At 44.6% G+C, this 19268-nt stretch overlaps 1 non-coding gene across 1 annotated transcript; it reads right to left on the minus strand.

Moving 5' to 3' along the window:
* Positions 1-837: 837 nt before the first annotated feature.
* On the minus strand, positions 838-1029 carry LOC116978164. Its single transcript, XR_004413403.1, has one exon. It is a non-coding gene; the product is annotated as a U2 spliceosomal RNA (small nuclear RNA).
* Positions 1030-19268: the final 18239 nt, after the last annotated feature.

A 19268-nucleotide genomic window follows, 5' to 3' on the forward strand; every position in this document is an offset into this window, starting at 1 on the left:
GACTTGGTCCACTGTAATTTGCGTAGTACCCGACTGATGAAGCCGTAGTACCTATTGAAGAGGTAGAAGGAAAGGAAAACATAGAGATTAGGTTCCCCCCACCCCTCAATATGCGGGAATGTCTCCATTGCCGCTGCCTTGAGATTGGTTTCATGTGACGTAAGTTAGTACGTGGTGATTTAATTGGATATAAGGAATCGATATCTGGTGTCCATATTGCTTAGTAATTTCAGCAAATATTTTTGGTTTAAATGTATGTTTACAGTATTTAGCTCACCTGATAGGTGAGTTACTGATGGTCAAACATGTTTGACGACATACGGTTTCCAATTGTTAATAAATTGTCACCTAATATCGATGTTCTCCGCCCAAGTGGTTTGGTATATGCCACCACTGTGATGTTGTTATCTTATAAACGAACATGCAAATTTGGTGGATTACTGAGCAAATGCTTCACTAGAATTAAGTAAGTTAATATATAACATGTTTAAGTCAATTCATATTGGCATTAAGTATTACAAGCTCAGTAACACATCAGGACACATAAGATGTTACTCAAAAGAGGTGGAAGTGTACAACCATAATCCTTCCTGCCGATAAATTCCATGATAACACTACAGATTAATCCATTTGCCCCCATATTACAGGTATGGAGATAGTTTTGAACACTAGTATCTCAGCTCATAGGAAAGGTACAAAGTTCAGTAGCTGGTAATGCTGCTATATCCCAATTACTTTGCCACGTAGTTGATTGGTGGTTAATGCACCATGACTGATAGTCTTAATGAATACCAGATAACAAAGTTGTGGATGGTCAACGTAAATATCTGGATATATATTTTGTGCACTGTTCCCAGAGGCCCTGCAATACTGGGTCGATGCGTGGAGTGGACGGAGCAAGCCCCTATTCCATCTCCCTGTTCCAAAATTCAATTTAATATATGGTCCCTAGATAAGGGACGTATCAGATTATTAAACTGATAAGAACAGATACTACACTTGATCTTAGCCAAAAGGCCGAGAAGCGATGCAGCTAAAGCTGTATGCAAAGATAGTTTGTCGTTAATATATAGACATGCCATGACGGAATGTTTCTAAGTGTCAGGGCTAGTTGATTCTGGATAACTTTGACTTAAATGCCGCAACGCTCATCATGGTTACTCCATCCAGGTAATTGCGGTATATCCGAAACTTATATGAGAAGGTACTGAATAGTGTGCATCTTCAAGGTCGATGTGTACCATAAAGTATCCTTGGATCCATGGTAGTAGTTACAAATCCCATGAATGGGTATACCTGGTGAAATACTCAAGTGGTTTATCAACGATGGTGCGACATTCACCATCGTGGGAGGGTAGACCCCTTGGGGTGCTTGCTGAATTGGTGGCAAGATATTAATTCTATTCCCCTTGTATTTATTTTTTGGTATATAACTACCAAGTGATAGCTTCCTAACCAGGCGTGATTCACCCACCCCTTGTTAGTACAACCCTTAGCCTTTATGTGATGGTAGGAACCATACTTATCTGTCTTCATTGTTGTTTTCTTCGGTTTCTGGTTCCTTGTTCTTGTAGGGACGATGTTTGTTGGGGGGTGGCGCATTTTCCCTGGGGCCTGCTCTGGGCCGTGGCCTAAAATGCTACGGGTTTGGCATGCAGGCCCCGAGCTTTCACCAGTACCATGAGGTAGACGCACCTGGTGGACACGTAGAGGTACTGCTGTCTGGTTTAGTGTGGTGCTCATTCCAGACTCTGCCCTCTTGTGCCGAATAGTTTGAACACTTCGTCCAGTTTTTTAGGACTGGTTTGGCAAGTGCCAGGTAGATGGATCTGTGCTTGTGAGGTCGGCGTTCTCATAGTCCTGTTAATTTCATAGATTGAGGGCAGGTTTGTGAGTTCATTTGAGAAGTTATGAGGTATACTGTTGAACAGTAGGGTCAGGTGTTTTGCCATACTACCCTGCCCTTCTGGAATGAGCAGGTGGACATGATAGCCGACGTCAGGGTACCAAATGCATTTTTAAAATATTTAGGTTAAATGCGCTTCTCAATGTATCCCCCAATAATGGCGGGCACTTTGAGTAAATGCAATTTAGGGGAGGCGTGATAAAACCAACGCCTCATGGCTACCTGTCTTGGAGAGGTTTTTTGGAAAAGACAGGTAGTAAGCTGGCCATCAGCTGAGGCTGAAAAGCCATCTCGCTAGTGGTGGAGCCACATAGCGGCCACACCCAGCAGCTCTTCCTGATCCTGTACCTCAAGCATACTCCCGATATTGTTCAGCCAGTGACCCCTCTTCATGACCAGCCCAGCCACTGGTCACCCCAAAGCTAACCACACTAAGGAGGAAGCGATGGGCAGTGCCTAGGCATTGTGGAGGGTATGCCTGAACCCTCCAGCGAGACTGCCCCTCACGTAGCGTGTCTCGCAGGAGCTCCTGCTCCAGGAGCCGCTCCAGCGGCTCAGGCGGCTGTCTCTCTCCCATGCGGGTGGAGAGACGTCCCCTCCGACAAGTCGGAAGCCACCGGCCGGATGCCTCTTCGGATGGCTGAACATCCAGCCCGCAGCTCAGGCACTAGCGGGACTGGCCTCGGCGCGGTGTGGGGATAGCGGTGCGCCCGGTAAATGTTCCTACCGCCTTCTTCTAGAGCTTTTGTGCCTTGTAGTAGCGGGAGCGCCCCTCTAGCAGCGCGTCTCGCAGGCACCTGCTCCGAGAGCCGCTCCAGCGGCTCAGGCGGCTCTCTCTCCCCCCGTGCGGGTGGAGAGACGTCCCGTCCCAAATCGGGAACACCTGCCGGATGCCTCTTCGGGTGGCTATACATCCAGCCCGCTATCGGGCTGGGCTCGGCACGGTGTCGGGGAATTGCGGAACACCGGGTCGCTCCTACCGCCTGTTGCTGCCCCCCTCCCCGACGGAAAACGTTCCTCCTTGAACGGGGGACAGTTTTGTTCCAGAGCCTTTTTTCTCTGCCTGTAAAACACAAGCAGAAAAAGGGGCTCCCCTGTAAAAGAAACCCGACCTCAGGGTACTCACCTGACGGTCTGTTTCATTCTGTAGCGGGAGAGCCTAACTCCCGCTGCCGCTGTTGCACTGCTGGCGTAATGCCGCGCCTGCGCACTGAGCGGGTTCTTCACGTAGTCACTCACGTGACTCCGAAGTAAAATGAGTTTGTACTATTATAGCTGCCAATCTCATTGCCTTGTATTGACGGTATACTCTGTGCCTTCTAAATGCTGCTGGTATTACCGTTGCTGCCTTCTGTTTGTTCCGGATTTCTCTCCGTACATTCATACCCCTGAATGCAGCTTGAATAGCTAGGGTTGCCCTTTGGATGGCAATTTCTCTTTGCCTTTGACTTCTGCCACTTTGCATTTGCCCTTTGTCCCTTAGCACTTGACCTGTGTCATTTTGCACTTGACCTGTGTCATTTTGCGCTTGACTTGTGTCCCTTTGCACTTGACCTGTGTCCCTTTGCACTTGGCTTGTGTCCCTTTTGCACTTGACCTTTGTCCTTTTGCACTTGACCTTTGTCCTTTTGCACTTGACCTTGGTCCTTTGAGAGACTCTCTGCCCTCTTTAGTTCAGCCTCCTTGCCTCTGGATACCCTTGGAGGTTTTGGCGAGAAATGAGCCATTAAAGCCTCCTTACACTCCTCATACATTTTATCTGTGGGCACTGCTGGCAGCAGTAACATGCGTAAGGTCTGATAACCCTCTCTTCCTAAGCCTAATATGAACCATGCTCTCTTCTTCTCCTGTGCAGCGATATCATTGGAAATGAAACAAGCCTCCAAGACTTTGGTCCATTTCACAAAATTACACCCATAATCTAACTGGGGCACGTTTCCTACAATTTGAATAGCCATTCTACCTGTTGCTATTCAGGTGCACTATCTTCTTTTCTCACACTGTGTATTCTGCACTAGACTTAATCCTTCTACACACTAAGAAGTGATCCAGCCCACTGACTATTACTAATTCTTATAATAATAGATTTATACTATTAACCAACATTTCATGTTAATAGACATTTAGAACATTTTAACCATATTCCTGTTATGCACACAGATTTACTATTAATAACAGTGACCAATGCATTACATCCAAACAGTCCCGCTTTTACTGTGAAGGAATAGTGAACAACGCATTACATTCTACAGTCCTGCTTTTACTTTGATGGATTTCACCGGTCCAGCCTGTCGGCCTATGGACTCCAGTGCCTTCTCGACCTCTCGAGCTGTCCCCACCGGTACTTTTGCTGCTGGCCTCGCCAGACCTCCACTCTTGCTGCTTTTGCTGGCTCCTCCGGGCTTCACCGTTACATTTGCTGCCGCTGGCTCGCTGCCAAGTCGACTACTGCTGCTCTGCTGACTTGCCTGCCCGCTGTCTCCACAGTCCTCACGACCGGGCTGACTCTACTCCCGACCGGGCTGAAGTGCTTGAGTGCTGTCCTGCTTCTCTCGTGCGGACCCACTCTTTGCTTGGGGCTGGACTTCCTCTCACGTCCGGGCTTTCCCCCTCGGCCAGTCCGCTTCTCTTGCGCAGCCAGAACCTCACGGTTGGGCTGACTCTACTCCCGACCGGGCTTTCTTTCACGACTGGTCCGCTTCTCTCCGCGGCCAGTTTTCTTTTACTCTGTCGGTCCGCTTCTCACGCGGCCGGCTTTCTCCCTCGACCGGGTTGACTCTTCTCCCAGCCGGGCTGACTCCGTTTCGTCGGTGGCTTCACCGGACCTGTCCGTGACCTACCCGGTACTGGGCCCTACCCGGTACTGGGACGTCGTTGGCAGCTCCTGGGCCTGGCTGTGGGCTACACAGCCCTGGAAAACGTCCGAAGTCGGTGGCAGCTACTGGGCCTCTTCTGCCCCTTTGCCTTGGCTACACAGCCCTGGAAAATGTTACAGGTAAGTTGACACCGTCGCTGTCCTGCTGGTTAGGCTTCCAGCTTTCGGCTGCTTTCTTCGGTGACACTTACTTACTGCCCCACTTGTTTTCCTTGTTTCCTGTTCCGACCTTGCTTTTCTTTGGCGCCAATCCAAAACCGGTTGGCGCCAAATCTTTTGGCTTGGTGCCGTTCCACTTTGTTTCCAAACACAACCTTATTTTTTTCTGACAGTCCTTCTTCTTTCCTTTTCTGTTCTTTTATCCTCTTCGTGCTGTTGTTGTGTGTTTTGGTGTAACAATTCACCTAAAACTTATACAAAGACTATTCAGCTTAAGGAATTTGACAAAAAGAAAACAACTCAGTCTAAAATGAGTAACAATCCGAAGGACGACATCTTGCCACGTAGACACAACATAGAGATAGCCTGACAAAACTCGCCGACGTACAGCTGATGTTTTAAATGCAGTCCCCGGCATAGAGGGATCTGCAGGCCTCTCTTGTCCAGCTCGCAAACAACTGCGACACAGCTCCGTATCTACAGTTTAAACTGTTAAACAATCCTGTGTGTTGCAAAACAGTCCTGTGGGTGAGTTCACAAACTCTATCCCATCCTCATCGCCAATTGTAGTGTATTTTGGGTACTTGGAACTGACTCAAAAGAACTCTCAGATACAGGAGTAAACTAACAAGCTTCTTTATTGTAGGACACCACCATGAGTCTCCTCCAGCGCATGCGTCCCCTCGCACAAGACATAACTTATGTTAATTACATTATATACATTACACGCCTCCCATTCGCGCTATTTAAAAAAAAAAATAGCTGGATAATTTAACATTTGGATTAAAATAAAAAGCGACTTTGAATGCCCTCAATGCCTACAACGTGACAGATCGCAAGAACGGGACGAAACAATGTGTAAGTCGTGTATTTTACATATAAACTTGGTTCTTGGGATGGCTTTAATCTAATTTTACATTGCGAAAATGTTATTTGGGCCCCATACGAAATGGCAATGTTTTTCCTGCCGATATGGAGTTCAAATTCACCGCAACCGCAACGTTCCAATCGATCGCGTTCCAGAAGCAAGATGATTAAAATGCCCATTTTTTTGGCGATAAGCCGTCTAACTTGTCTATATTTTGTCTTATTCTCTCTCTCTCCATGATCAATACTTTTAAACTAAATATTCACAACAGTTTGAGTCACATGTATTGTGCAAAAAATAATAATTTGATTATGTTTTGGGTAGATGTTTCTAGATTCATTTATGGGAATTAAACATTACATTCCTTCCATCTGGGATATAAATACATGACAGTGAGATTTAAAAATCATGTTATATTGTGAATTCTTGTGTGAATGGGATTAGTTTGTTATTTGGATACAGGCTATTTTAAAATAATATCCTTTTCTTAAGAAATGGAATCTACAGGACATTGTTAATGGGAAAGTAGTGGGCAGAAAGGCATGTCATGCGTGGTTTGAAGAGCAAAATGTTTTAGTTTACAATGCCAAAATTGAAAAGTTGAGGAAAAACAAGGTGTACAGAGTTGCTTGTTGGTTACAATCTGAGGAGTATGATGATGCTACTGATTATGATATGCCAATGTACCAGCTAGCAACTGATCTTCTCCAAAAAGACTTAGCCTATTGCTAGAAATTGTAATTTCTTTACCTGTCTGTTACAGACTTACAGCATATAATACAATAAGATTAAATTTCTGATCTTGAGAATATCACATTTTTGAATTTTCAAGGCAGTCTGGGTGTTTATTACTATTTCCGTCACAACGGTCAATTTTGTAATTAGCTACAATTAGGTAACTAACTAATTATATGCTTTAATTTCAGGTCATCAAAGTAAGATGTTCTATATTTGTTTCAAAATGTGTGAATCTATAATCACTGAAAATGTCATTCAGTTCTCTTAATTTTTAAGAAAGTTATGGGCTTTTGACTGTCCTCGATCACAGCTTTTGTGTTAAGTCAATGGAAAAGCAACGGTATGAAAATGGCCATAACCTTTTTAATACTGAAGATATGAGAGTGAATTAGGTGTCAAATTAAACTTCTTTTTATGCTTTATCTGATGAGATAAATTGCAGACTTGATTTTTAAAATCTCAACATTTTGTAACATTGCTACACATACAAGGAATTTGTCTTGGTGCTCCACTCGCAAGTAACAACACTACAGTAAACAATGAAGAATAAAACATAAAAAATTAAAACGTTAAGAATAAAACATTACAGTTTAAACATGTGAATTAAATAAAATACCAGAGCAAAAGGAGGCTACAGATTTTTGGCTGTTGAGTAGAGCTACTACTCGTGGATAAAAACTGTTTTAATGTCTGGCTGTGGCAGCTTTGGCAGTCCGGAGTCGCCTTCCAGAGGGAAGTGTTTCAAAGAATTTGTGGCCAGGGTGAGAGGGGTCAGAGATGATCTTGCCCGCTCGCTTCCTGGCCCTTGCAGTGTACAGTTCATCAATGGAGGGAAGGTTCTCAGCTGATCGGACGATTCGCAGCAGCCTCCAGATGTGGTGCCGGTACAGTCAGCTCGGCATCGTATTCAGCACAAACATTATGGGCTGAGGGCCCGTTCCTCTGCTGTACTCTTCCACGTCTTTGTTCCACCAGTGGTGGAATTGGATTCAACAGTAACTTGCAAGGAAAGTTAGATAAATATTAAAAGTGAATTTTTTTACAGGGCCGTTCAAAGGGAGCGGGAGACCAGAAGGCTTTTAAAGGGCTTGCACAGATGTGAAGGGATGAGTGGCCTACTTTTGTGCAGCATGCCTCTATGATTAAGTACTGCAGACAAAGCCTCAACAAGACAACACTCCAACCATACTCAGCAGAGGCAGAGTTCCTCTGGGGAGAGGTTGAGCAGGCTGGGACTCTATTCCTTGGAGCGCAGGAGAATGAGGGGTAATCTTATAGACGTGTATAAAATAGATCGGATGGAATCACTTGCCCAGGGTAAAGGAATCGGGAACCAGAGGATATAGGTTTAAGGTGAGGGGGGAAAGACTTTGTGTCTGAAGAAGGGTCTCGACCCAAAATGTCACCGTTCTTTCTCTCCAGAGATGCTGCCTGTCCCGCTGAGCTAAGGGCCTGTCCCACTGTACGTGGTAATTCAAGAGTTTTCCCGAGTTTCCCCTGATTCGAACTCGGAGAATTACGGTAATAGCTGCTTGTAGGTACTCGGGGCTCTCGTGGACATTGTTCAACATGTTGAAAAACTTCACGAGCTTACCGCGTTTCCCGAGTACCTGCCGTTAGCGTTACGAGCCGCAAAGAGACGTGCCGAGCTCCGACGTACCCGCTACGTACATTCTACGTACTTACCACGCGTTTGATTTTTTTTAAACTCGGGAGAGCTCTTGGGTAAACGTATAGTGGGACAGCCCCTTTACTCCAGCATTTTGTGCCTATATTTATTATTTGTGACTGCACTATTATCATCCATTTATTTATTTGTTCGATTTTTAAAAATAGACACTGAATTTTCTTGTGTTGTTTACTAACAATTTTTATGGAGTACTACGCTGATATATCTGTGCTGCTGCTGCAAGTAACAATTTCATTGTTCCATATCGAGACACATAACAATAAAACACTCTTGACAGATGAAAGTTTCACGAGCATTGTAAATCCGTTAATAAGTAACAGAGGACTGAATGCAGTGTGCGGCTGTGGTTTTGTAGCTGCGATATATAAGCAAAGCTTTTCCTTAACCAAATACCGTGACCTGATTTTAAAACTTAACCCTCCTACGAATATCTCACTCAAAGCGCCAGGCTTCCGAAGGAGGCAGTCGAATGGTTTTGTGAAGAAGTTGTCATGAAGGCGAACTGTTCAAAGAGGAGGAGAGAGAGTTTCCAACAAGTATTTCCTTTTTCTGATATTTTATAGAAACATAGAAAATAGGTGCAGGAGGAGGCCATTCGGCCCTTCGAACCAGCACCGCCATTCATTGTGATCATGGCTGATTGTTCCCAATCAATAACCTGTGCCTGACTTCTCCCCATATCCCTTGACTCCACTAGCCCCTGGAGCTCTATCTAACTCTCTCTTAAATCCATCCAGTATCTTGGCCTCCACTGCCCTCAGTGGCAGAGAATTCCACAAATTTCGATACCTTTTTCTTTTAAAAGGCATTAACTTACGTGACACTTTCCCATGGTGCCGTGCGGCCGAGGCCTTCCCAAGGTGCCGCGGCCGAAAGACCCGAAGGTTCATAGAGTCATAGAGTGATACAATGTGGAAACAGGCCCTTTGGCATAACTTGCCCACAACTTGTCAACAATGTCCCTTCTACACTAGTCCCACTTGCCTGCTCTTGCTCCATATCCCTCCAAACCTATCCTATCCATGTACCTGCCCAACTATTTCTTCAACGATGGGATAGTCCCAGCCTCAACTGGCTCCTCTGGCAGCTTGTTCTATACATCCACTACCCTTTGTGTGAAAAAGTTACCCCTCGGATTCCTATTTAAATCTTTTCCCCTTCACCTTAAACCAATGTCCTCTGGTCCTCGATTCCCCTACTCTGGGCAAGAGACTCTGTGCATCTACCCGATCTATTCCTCTCATGATTTTATACACCTCTATAAGATCTCCCCTCATCCTCCTACGCTTCATGGAATAGAGACCCAGCCTACTCAACCTCTCCCTGTAGCTCACACCCTCTAGTCCTGGCAACATCCTCGTAAATGTTTCTGATCCCTCGCCGGACGGCAGAACCAAGAACCTGCCCGGAGGACCCGTCCGGAGGACTCGCCCGGAGGACCCGCCCGGAGGACCCGCCCGGAGGACCCGCCCGGAGGACCTAAAGGCTTGGCGGACCGCGGTAACTGGATGGAGCCATTGGAGAGGTCGGACGCGAGGAGCAAGGGCCGGTCGGAGGGAAACCAGGGTAACTCAGCTAGCGCCTACAAGGTCGGCGGCAGGAGGTGCCCCCGGGTTACAAAGATGGCCGGACAGGGCGACAGAGGAAGGCCCTGCAGGAGCCTGGGGCTCGCCTGGATCGGGAGCCACTCCAGTAGACCGAGTGTGCGGGCAGACCGGATCTTGGGCCTGTGGAAAAGGCGCCAAAAGATGGCGGCGCCCGCCCGCCCGTGTAATTAAGCAGAATCTCACTGTGATAAGTAAAGCACCACTGAACCATATTAAATTCACCCAAATCCTATATTTGTGGTCCCCACAAAAGATGAGACACAGTAGATGAAAAGATCACTGCTGGCTATCCCGTTCAGTAAGATCATCGCTGGTCTCTGAGCAAAGTCATTCCATGGTCATGCCCTCAAGGCTGTGTTGGTAAAATGGAGACGCAAGGAACTGCAGATGCTGGAATCTTCAACAAAGCACAGAGTGCTGGAGTAACTCAATAGGTCAGGCAGAATCTGTGGAGAGGAATGGGTGGTACAGTGGCTCACAGCAGATGTTACCTGAGAGTTCGATCCTGACCTTGGATGCTGTCTGTGTGGAGTTTGCACGTTCTCCCTGTGACCACGTTGGTGCTCCGGTTTCCTCCCACATCCCAAAGACATGCAGGCTTGTAGGTCAAATGTTTTTAGAGATACAGTGCGGAAACTGGCCCTTCGGCCCACCGAGTCCGCTCCGACCAGTGATCCATGCTCATTAACACTATCCGACACACACTAGGGACAATTTTACATTTTACCAACATTATACCAAGCCAATTAAACTACAGGCCTGTACCCATGCCCGGGTCTCTGGTGCTCAGTAGTTCTACAGCTGCGCCACCATGCCACCTTAATTGGCCTCTACAAAACCCTCTAATGTGTAGGGAATAGTTGAGAGAGTGGGATAAAAGGATGCAAAAAGTGCTGGAATAACTCAGCGGGACAGGCATCATCCCTAAAGAACATGGATCGGGTAAAGATCTGACTTCAGACGTGTGGGTTTGTAGGTTAATAGGCTTCTGTGAATTGCCCCCTAGTGTACAGGGAGTGGTTGCAAAAGTGGAATAACATAGAACTAGTGTGAATTGGTTAGTATGGATTAGTGGGCTGAAGGGCCTTTTTTCACGTCGAATTTTTCAACCGATCAAAAAATGATGTATCACTGGTGTGGGTTGTGGGTTGATTTAGACTTTAGAGATAAAGCATGGACACAGACCCTTCGGCCCACCGAGACCATGCTGACCCCATACAATAGTGAAAGGGACAATTTACAATTTTACAGGTCAATTAACCTATGTACCTGTGTGTCTTTGGAATTGCGCAACAACTTGTCTAAAGACCGTCAGGGGCGACACGGTGGCGCAGCGGTAGAGTTGCTGCCTCACAGCGCCAGAGATATGGGTTCGATCCTGACTATGGGTGTTGCCTGTATGGAGTTTGTAACATCTCCCTGTGACCATGTGGGTTTTCTCCGGGTGTTCCGGTTTCCTCCCACAGAAAGGTACGTCCTCCAAAGACGTACATGTTCGTAGGTTAATTGGCTTCTGTAAATTGTCCCTAGTGTGTAGGATAGAACTAGTGCATGGGAGAACGGCAAGGATCCAATGGGCCGAAGGGCCTGTTTCCATGCTGTATCGCCACACAAAACCAAACTGAGCTTTTGGAGAATGAAATGTTCAGTTTTGGTCACCAATGTTGGTCACAGATGTTGTGACACGAGAAACATGCAGAGAATATTTACTGTACAAGGATTGTAAAGGATTTGCAAGGATTCTCACATAGAAGATTGTCAGGACTTTATTTCTTGGAGCACAGGAGGGGTTACATAGACATAGACATAGACATAGACATAGACATAGACATAGACATAGACATAGACATAGACATAGACATAGACATAGACGTAGACAATAGGTGCCGCAGTAGGCCTATTGGCCCTTTGAGCCAGCACCGCCATTCAATGTGATCATGGCTGATCATCCACAATCAGTACCCCGTTCCTGCCTTCTCCCCATATCCACTGACTCTGCTATTTTTAAGAGCCCTATCTAGCTCTCTCTTGAAAGCATCCAGAGAACCAGAGAATTCCACAGGCTCACCACTCTCTGTGAGAAAAAGTGTTTCCTCGTCTCCGTTCTAAATGGCTTACTCCTTATTCTTAAACTGCGGCCCCTGGTTCTGGACTTCCCCAACATCGGGAACATGTTTCCTGCCTCTAGAGTGTCCAAGCCCTTAACAATCTTATATGTTTCAATGAGATATCCTCCCATCCTTCTAAACTCCAAAGTGTACAAGCCCAGTTGCTCCATTCTCTCAGCATATGACAGTCCCGCCATCCTGGGAAGTAACCTTGTAAACCTACGCTGCACTCCCTCAATAGCAAGAATGTCCTTCAAATTAGGACACCAAAACAGTACACAATACTCCAGGTGTGGTATCACCAGGGCCCTGTACAACTGCAGAAGAACCCCTTTACTCCTATACTCAAATCCTCTCGTTATGTAGGCCAACATGCCATTAGCTTTCTTCACTGTTTGTTGTACCTACATGTTTACTTTCAGTGACTGATGTACAAGCACATCCAGGTCTCGCTGCACCTCCCCTTTTCCTAATCTGACACCATTCAGTTAACTCCCCCTCCCATTCCCACTCTGACCTTTCTGTCCTGGGCCTCCTCCATTGTCAGAGTGAGGCCCAGAGCAAATTGGAGGAACAGCGCCTTATATTTTGCTTGGGTAGTTTACACCCCAGTGGTATGAACATTGACTTCTCTACATTCAGAGAGCCCTTGCTTTCTCTCTCCATCCCCTCCCCCTTCCTAGTTCTCCCACTTGTCTTACTGTTTCCGCCTACTTTCTATCTTTGTCCCACCCCATCCACAGACACCAGTCTGAAGAAGGGTCTCGACCTGAAACGTCATCCATTCCTTCTCTCCAGAGGTGCTGTCTCACCCGCTGAGTTACTCCAGCATTTTGTGTCGACCATTCAGATAATAATCTACCTTCTTGTTCTTGCCACCAAAGTGGATAATAGTAAAATTAAACGAGAACTTACCATTTTGAAGTTTGATCTGTATTTTATGAGGAGTTACGATGAGGGATTACGTGAAGAACCCGTCCAGCACGCATGCGCGACATACTTCAAAGCAGCGGTGTGGAATCACAGAAAGACACAATCATTGAAATAAACATAGTAAAGAAAAGGAGAACTAATATACCAGATGATCTCTATAATTGAGGGTGGGAGCGGAGGGCACGTAATCCCTCACCGTAACTCCTCATAAAATACAGATCAAACTTCAAACTGGTAAGTTCTCGTTTAATCTTACTATTTTACTTCAGAGTCACGTGAGTGACTACGTGAAGATTTTAAAGCTCTGTGATTTCAAACCGTGTAACAGTCCATACTTCACTCGCTGCCAGTCATCCAAGGGAGGAAGTATGTTATCGTAATCAAACCTGAATCTGTTTGTAAAACAACAATGGTATTATTATTGCTGCAGACAACCCAAATTTCCACCAGCCTGGCTGTGTGGCAATAAATTATATCTAATCTAATCTAATCTAATTTGAAAATAATAACTAAGAAATTAATGCTCCCCCGGGCTAAATTATATATTTTTGCAGCGTCTAAAATTCTCTCTGCAAATGAAACAGGTTTTAATGGCTTGTTGTAGAATGTTTGAAAGTTCTTCCCATGGACCACACCGCTGTTACCAGGTTATGTCCAGTGGCACATCCATACTGTTAGCCGCTGACGTGGATGCTGCTCTGGTGGAGTGAGATGTGTAAATATTGGTATCCACTCCAGCTGCTCCTAATACCTGTTTGAGCCATTTAGAGAAGGTTTGACTCGGTACCCTGACCCAGTTGCTTTTTTGTGGCTGACCCATTTTGTCTCCCTCGGGAATTTTAGGTTGTGTTGATACATAGGTGAGTCATGACATATAACGGGGGTCAGGTGGGTACGCCCGGAATTTCCATAATGAGTCCTGAAGTTCCTGGTCTGCTCTGTTTTACCAGCCCCTGAATGGTGAATGTTATTTGGTCTGATGTTATGACCATATTGTCCAGTCTGAGTAGGTAAAAAGACTGGACCCTTATGCTGAGACTAAGCCATCAGCATGGCCGTATACAGGGTAGCTGTTTACAGAGTAAGAAATCTGGCTGGAGGCCATCCCTTAGGTATGTCAGGACAACGCTGACATCCCAGATCTAGGTATATCTAGGTCTCGGGATTTTGAATAGAAGGTACCTCTCATTAATTTGGCCACCAGTGGGCGAGATCTATGGCCTGTTTCCCTTGGTGCCTGTCTTAGATAGGCTGACAGTGCACTTCTAGCACATTTGATAGTGCTATAGTTCAGACCTTCATCGTGGTGAAGGCGGGCCAGGAACTTTGGTACATAGTAGGTTGTGGTTGTTTAGTAGGTTGTCTCTGTTCTCGAGCAGTATGTTTCCCATTTTCTTATACTGGAGAGATATTGTTTCTTGGTGGAAGTCGGTGAGATGCTGTCATCATGTCCATGGTCCTATTTGACAATCCCAGGTCCATCAAAAGGTCTTTTTGGAATCTGCAACCCAGTAGGCTTATTCTGTCATGGCATGGGTGACTTACGCCTGATACAGGGTGGATCAGTAGATCTGGTCCATGGGGAATGGTCATGGGCTTCAATGACCTCAAGGCCAGTCGGGTACTACCAAAAAGTCCCAAGCAAAATTCATCTGTATTTTGCGTAGTACCTGACTGATGAGGTAGAAAAGACTGGGAATAGACATAGACTGGGAAACACATTCGGTAAATGGGCTGGATGGTTTGGAGTTTGTAAAATGTGTGCAGGATAGTTTTTTGCAGCAATACATAGAGGTACCTACTAGAGGAGGGGCAGTGTTGGACCTCCTGTTAGGAAATGAGACGGGACAGGTGGCGGAGGTATGCGTTGGGGAGCACTTTGGGTCCAGTGATCACAATACCATTAGTTTCAATATAATTATGGAGAGGGTCAGAACTGGACCTAGGGTTGAGATTTTTGATTGGAGAAAGGCTAACTTTGATGAGATGCGAAATGATTTAAAAGGAGTGAACTGGGACATTTTGTTTTATGGGAAGGATGTATAAGAGAAATGGAAGACATTTAAAGGGGAAATTTTAAGAGTACAGAATCTTTATGTCCCTGTTCGGTTGAAAGGAAACAGTAAAAATTGGAAAGAGCCATGGTTTTCAAGGGAAATTGGACATCTTGTTCGGAAAAAGAGGGAGATCTACAATAATTATAGGCAGCATGGAGTAAATGAGGTGCTTGAGGAGTATAAGGAATGTAAAAAGAATCTTAAGAAATAAATTAGAAAAGCTAAAAGAAGACATGAGATTGCTTTGGCAAGTAAGGTGAAAGTAAATCCAAAGGGTTTCTACAGCTATATTAATAGTAAAAGGATAACGAGGGATACAATTGGTCCATTGGAGAGACAGAGTGGACAGCTATCTGCAGAGCCAAAAGAGATGGGGGAGATATTGAACAATTTATTTTCTTCGGTATTCACCAAGGAGAAGGATATTGAATTATGTGAGGTAAGGGAAACGAGTAGAGTAGTTATGGATACTATGAGTTTCAAAGTAAAAGAAGTACTGACACTTTTGAAAAATATAAAAGTGGATAAGTCTCCAGGTCCTGACAGGATATTCCCTAGGACATTGAGGGAAGTTAGTGTAGAAATAGCCGGGGCTATGACAGAAATATTTCAAATGTCATTAGAAACGGGAATAGTCCCCGAGGATTGGCGTACTGCGCATGTTGTTCCATTGTTTAAAAAGGGTTCTAAGAGTAAACCTAGCAATTATAGGCCTGTTAGTTTGACTTCAGTGGTGGGCAAATTAATGGAAAAGATACTTAGAGATAATATATATAAGCATCTGGGTAAACAGGGTCTGATTAGGAACAGTCAGCATGGATTTGTGCCTGGAAGGTCATGTTTGACTAATCTTCTTGAAATTTTTGAAGAGGTTACTAGGGAAATTGACGAGGGTAAAGCAGTGGATGTTGTCTCTATGGACTTCAGTAAGGCCTTTGACAAGGTTCCTCATGGAAGGTTGGTTAAGAAGGTTCAACTGTTGGGTATAAATGCAGGAGTAGCAAGATGGATTCAACAGTGGCTGAATGGGAGAAGCCAGAGGGTAATGGTGGATGGCTGTTTGTCATGTTGGAGGCAGGTGACTAGTGGGGTGCCTCAGGGATCGGTGTTGGGTCCTTTGTTGTTTGTCATGTACATCAATGATCTGGATGAAGGTGTGGTAAATTGGATTAGTAAGTATGCAGATAATAATGAAGAGGTTTCCAAAGTCTACAGAGTGATTTAGGCCATTTGGAAGAATGGGCTGAAAGATGGCAGATGGAGTTTAATGCTGATAAATGTGAGGTGCTACACCTTGGCAGGACAAATCAAAATAGGACGTACATGGTAAATGGTAGGGAATTGAAGAATACAGTTGAACAGAGGGATCTGGGAATAACCGTGCATAGTTCCTTGAAGGTGGAATCTCATATAGATAGGGTGGTAAAGAAAGCTTTTGGTATGCTAGCCTTTATAAATCAGAGCATTGAGTATAGAAGCTGGGATGTAATGTTAAAATTGTACAAGGCATTGGTGAGACCAAATCTGGAGTATGGTGTACAATTTTGGTCGCCCAATTATAGGAAGGATGTCAACAAAATAGAGAGTACAGAGGAGATTTACTAGAATGTTGCCTGGGTTTCAACAACTAAGTTACAGAGAAAGGTTGAATAAGTTAGGTCTTTATTCTCTGGAGCGCAGAAGGTTAAGGGGGGACTTGATAGAGGTCTTTAAAATGATGAGAGGGATAGACAGAGTTGATGTGGACAAGCTTTTCCCTTTGAGAATAGGGAAGATTCAAACAAGAGGACATGACTTGAGAATTAAGGGACAGAAGTTTAGGGGTAACATGAGGGGGAACTTCTTTACTCAGAGAGTGGTAGCGGTGTGGAATGAGCTTCCAGTGGAAGTGGTGGAGGCAGGTTCGTTGGTATCATTTAAAAATAAATTGGATAGGCATATGGATGAGAAGGGAATGGAGGGTTATGGTATGAGTGCAGGCAGGTGGGACTAAGGGTAAAAAGTTGTTCGGCACGGACTTGTAGGGCCGAGATGGCCTGTTTCCGTGCTGTAATTGTTATATGGTTATATGGTTAAAAGGGGAGAAAAACATAGAGATTAGTCCCCCCCCCGTCCCCCCCCCCCAGTTCAGCGAGAATGTATCCATCGCTGCTGCCTCAAGGTCTGGTTCCCATGCGACATACATCGGTACGTGGTGATTCAGTCGGAATACAAAGAAATCGATATCTGGTGTTCCATATTGTTTTGAAATTTCAGCAAAAACTTTGGTTTAACATGTCTGCCACAGTATTTAGCTCACCTGGTAGGTAAGTTGTTGATAGCCAAATATGTTTGACGACATACCATTACCAAATTGTGTTAATCAAATTGTCACATGATATCGATTTTATTCCGCCCATGTGGTTTAGTATAGGCCACCACTGTGATATTGTCAAATTATAAACGAACATGCAAAATGGTGCACTATTGAACAATATGCTTTTAACCCATAGAACGCACCCAACATTTCCAACTAGGTTTTATGTCCAGTGTCTGTAGTGGTAATGACTCTAGATTAGTCCATTTACCACCTGTTCTGGATATGGGTTATTTTGTTTAAACGCTAGCACCTTAGCTCTAATGGAAAGGTCCAAGTTAAGTAGCTGGTAATACTGCTACTAATTTCCCAATTACTCTTGCCACTTTGTCGAATGGTTGGTTGATTGTTAACCATTAATTTGTTACAGGTTTGTGCCAATTCTGCTGATTCTCCTATTGGCAACGTTATAGACATGTGGACAGTGTTAATTGAATGCCAGATTGTCCATAGTTGTGGATGGTGTCAACGTAGATTTATCTGGATTGTATGACAAAGCCCAGGCTAAATAAGGTTTTAGTAGCTAATGCTGCTGATTTAGCTAATTCCATGGTTGGTCAGCATCCCTGGAGAACATGGATAGGTGATGTTTTGAGTCGAGTCCCTTCTTCAGACTGAGAGTCAGGGGAGAGGGAAACTAGAAATATGGAAGGATATGGTGTGAAAACAACAGATCAAAGCAGATGATGGTAAGGAAATGTAGTTCATTGTTAGCTGAGGGGAAGGTGACAACGAGGTATACAAACTAAAATTATTCAGGAGGACAGTGAAACTAGTCGGTGAACTAGCAGGCCCATACGAAGCTTTCCAAAAAGGGGGGCGGCATGACAAGATTACAAAAAATTTAACGTGAAATAGTGTGCGCGGCTGCGCACATCATGAGCGCGAAGCGTGAAGTCCCTCGATGCCGGGGTCCAGGGCCAGCTTAAGGGCCCTGGAAGCTCTGGGGTTTTAGATGCTCTCAGATCAGGGGCGGATTAAGGCTCACTGGTGCCCTAAGCACTGACCAATCTTGGTGCCCCCCTCCTTTCCACACTGACCCAGTCCATTTTAGTTGTTGACCTGTCTGACCAGATATACAATGCAGGTTGCAGCAGTACAAACATTTATTCATATGATAACACAATATACTGTACAAACTAAGCCAAGCTTGGGCTACATAAAGTTCTACAAAAATGCAATACAACATCTATTTTAATATTTCACAAGTTAAATGTATCAAAGTTCCAATATTCATGACCTGAAAGGCATTTTTCTACATTTCATTTTCGCAAAATCACTGATAACATCCTCAAAATTAATACTTCTCAGAATGTCTGCTTGAATTGTTAATATACACAGTGAGTCAAGTCTTTCTTGAAGCATAACTGATCTATTTGGGTTTTTTACACGTTTCAGTTGTGAGAAAGACCTCTCTGTTGTGCAGTTGGTGACCATTAATGTTAAAAATATTCTTAAGGCAATTTCAACATTTGGAAAGGCACTCTCTAGTTTGTCTTCTGTAATTGTGTTGTAAAGTTCCATGTGAGTGAAATATGTTTTCTTGGTTGTTTTAAACTTATGAAGAACATATGAATGGAACTGCTGAAGCTCTGTAGACAAAGTGTTGTTCATGTCATCTGGATAAGCATCAATGAGTGTCTGACAAGTCTTTGAGTACCTTTCACTTTCTGATAATTGGGAATTAGCACCTTGTTGGGTGGCATTAGGAACATCTGTCAGACAAGAGAATCTGTCTGCTATTTCAGTGTACACCTTTCGTCTCCTCCTCATTTCCGTTTCTAACTTTTCAACAATTACATAAAAAGTGGAGATACGGAATTTGTCTCTGGCACTGAGAATGACCTCTGGTGCATTCCCATCGTTGGGCATTCTCTTTCTTATACGCTTACGCATTTGAGTTGCTTTGTATTCTACATCAGGGAGCATGTCCTTTGCAAGTGATTCAAATCTCTCAAACTCATCTCTTGA

The sequence above is a fragment of the Amblyraja radiata genome, chromosome 10 (genome assembly GCF_010909765.2).
Source record: "Amblyraja radiata isolate CabotCenter1 chromosome 10, sAmbRad1.1.pri, whole genome shotgun sequence".
NCBI classification, from domain to species: Eukaryota; Metazoa; Chordata; class Chondrichthyes; order Rajiformes; family Rajidae; genus Amblyraja; species Amblyraja radiata.